Source organism: Pinus tabuliformis, chromosome 8 (genome assembly GCF_031772625.1).
Source record: "Pinus tabuliformis cultivar Carrire ecotype Pingquan chromosome 8, CPIR1, whole genome shotgun sequence".
Taxonomy (NCBI): domain Eukaryota; kingdom Viridiplantae; phylum Streptophyta; class Pinopsida; order Pinales; family Pinaceae; genus Pinus; species Pinus tabuliformis.
In genome coordinates, this window is record NC_142294.1 from 238,986,331 (window position 1) to 238,989,521 (window position 3,191).

Below are 3,191 nucleotides of genomic sequence, written 5' to 3' on the forward strand. Positions count from 1 at the left end.
CTATTCTTCTGTCAAATTTGATCCTCCATCGGGCGCAACCTCCGCTGTTGATCTGGGGCCTCCAGATCCTACAGTCATTGCTTTTATCGCACGGGTGAGTTGCTCGACCGTTACCCTGCGATGAGAGTGGTTTTCTCTCTCATCTGCCGGACACGCGTCATTCAATGTATGGCATCGCTCGGTCCTCTGCCAAACCCACTTACCACCCGAAATGCCTCCGATATTCCGCTGGTTTTGGAGCGCGGGACCCGCCTGTCGGTTTTAGCGCTTTTCCCACGGTTTTCCCTGTTTTTCACATGACCAGGTGCCGAGGCTTTTCCTTCTCTGAGGTTTTTATCCTGCGATTTGCATTAATCGCACATCAGAAACGGCCTCTGTTTTCTGATCTGGACTCCCTATTTGCTAGTTTGTGCCACTGTGCAGTCTCCATGGGCCAACAGTCAAAGCGCTTTGACCAAGGGTCCTCGTTGTTTTGTGCTGGCTACAAACTGCCACTGTCCAGAGGTCCTTCCTGATAGCTCGTTATTCACAAGATTTTGGAGTCTGACATAGTTTGAAACAGTCATAGAAACTCTGATAATTTTCAAGGATCCAATATGGATCATCTCTCTACACAGATACTAATTTATCTAAAGATTAATAATGCAGTTTCATACAAATCTAATTTAAAAATAAAAAATTACGCCCATATATCGAATACAAATTCCTATAAAACATTTTTATAAAAAAATCAGAAATAACTTGGAGTTGAGCAACATATTAATTAGCACACCATGACCAATACAAGTGACATTGAAAATCTTAAATCCATATAAATTGAGCTTTTATTTAAAATTTTTGGGACAGTAACATTTATGAAATGAAATGATATTTTAATGTCCACCAGACTAAAAATAGTTTATAGGACTCTTAATTCTTTGCTTTTGGTCTTTTGCAATTCAATCATTTTCTTGTTCAAATTGATGATGAGCTTGCCCAACTTTCCAACAATCCCCTCACTAAAAAGACACTGCCAAGAAACTGATGCTATGAATCACTTTCCAAAATGAAATGTTTTTCGGATTCCACTGCCCAGACTTACAAAATGTACACACCCGTTCTTCCCAAGATTCTTTAGGCTTTTTCCACCGTCCCGTTTCACACCGAAGTTGATGCGATTTGGTTCTTAATTGAGCAATAAGAACCTTTATTGAGAAATAAGAACCTATTCCCTCCACCAAATGCTAGTTCCAATGAACTATTTTTCTTGTAAATCACACGTAGGGTTGAATTCCTCAATGCAATACTTCTTCTTTCTACCCAACTCTTTTCCCCATACCCGTTTATGAAATTTCTCAATAACAAAATCCTTTAGCTCCTTGCTATTTGTGGGACAGACGTTGAGGTAGATATTCCATTTTTGCATCCAGATGTAGTTTTGTTTCATCCATGTTTTCTTTCTTTCACTCATGTCTTCATTGAAGATAACATTAGGTCATCTACCTATTCCCATTTGCTCAATTCTTTTTAGATATCTTATGAGCTTCATCATAGAAATTGTTTCAATGGGAGTTACACCTTGTTTTACTCAACATTATCTCATAAAAAATGAGGTTCTTTTTTTTTTTTTTAAATATTTTAATTTTTTTTATGATACTGCACAACCATCAAATCCATTATCGCTGATGTACCATACTAGACTTATTACACCCCAATTAGAGACAACCATTATTGAAGTCACTATAATGAATAGGTGTGATAGGTGCAAGCACCGCGCTAACAGCTGGGGCTGCATTTGTAGTCGTTCTTTATAGATACATTTCCACCGTGCCTACTTACACAAAACTCAAATATATTCAATTATCATACCATCCTGAAACCATACAAAATGAAATTTAAAAAATCACAGATAAGGAAGTACCCCATCTCATAGCTAGTCTCCACATACCGTCCATACCGTCCATATGGAAGCCCTTCTTACTGTGAAACAAAATAAGAAGGAACAAAAAAAGAGAATGATAGGCTTTTTGAATTAAAAAACTATGAAAGAAAGTAAGAAAACAACAAAAAAGAAGAAGAAGAAGAAGAGAGAATGATAGGCTTTTGAATTAAAAAACTATAAAAGAAAGTAAGAAAACATAAGCGGAGTGGCTTTTGTCCATTGTGGGTGTGGAGTGGTTTTTGTCCATTGTGGGTGTTCATTTTACATGTTAGCAATAATAATGATTACAAAAATTAATTTTTTATTTTTTAAGTGGTTTTTATTAATGATAAACTTCAAAACACTTATGTTATAGTACATTTCACATTTTTAAAGATTAAAAAAATCATAAAAATTAACTAAAATATAATTTATTTTAAATTATTATTATTAATTATAAAGCGAATTAATATATGAATTAAACATATATACATTTAAAAAAATATGTAACAATATTTTTAACTATGAATATCCACACTTATTTTATCATCTAGATTATAAACTTGTTACAATATTATGAGTTAATATTATGATTTATCAATATTACATGTCCAAAAAACCATAACTCATTTCACGTGACACTCACTATGTCTTTTTAATTAATCAATTTATTTAAAAAAAAAAATAGCATAATTATTTTGAAGATAAATCTCAATTTTTAATTTGTAACTACAAATAAATATATTTTAAAATATTTTATAAATATTAAATCCCTACCATCATTTATCCAATAATTAAATTAAAATTATTAATATAAATTTTTAAATTTATAGCATTTACGATTTCTTAAAATTATAAAAATTCCATTCTAAAATAAATATGCGTATCAAATTTATGTTGATATATATAAAACATATATTTTAATATATTAGCGTTGATGCGGTTACTATTGCGGTTTGGCTGCCTTGGCTTCAGTGAAAATAAACCTGGAGGGATAATACTACGGAGTTGTCTATAATGCGACTTTTTGGAGATTCCGGAATCCGGCGGAAGAAATTGAGGTTAAATCTTGATTTGTTGTAGTTAAAATGGTTTTTTAACTGCATATTTGGATTCAGCACCCTGAAAAACTCCTGGAACGCTTTCATTGTGCAGAAACTAGCTATCAAACTTGCGATTCCAATAAATTCCTGCTGGATTTCGACCGGAAAAACCGGCCGGAAAAGCTTTCAAAAAGTCGCGTTATAGACAACTGCTAATACTAATATTGAAATGCTTAATTTACTAGCAA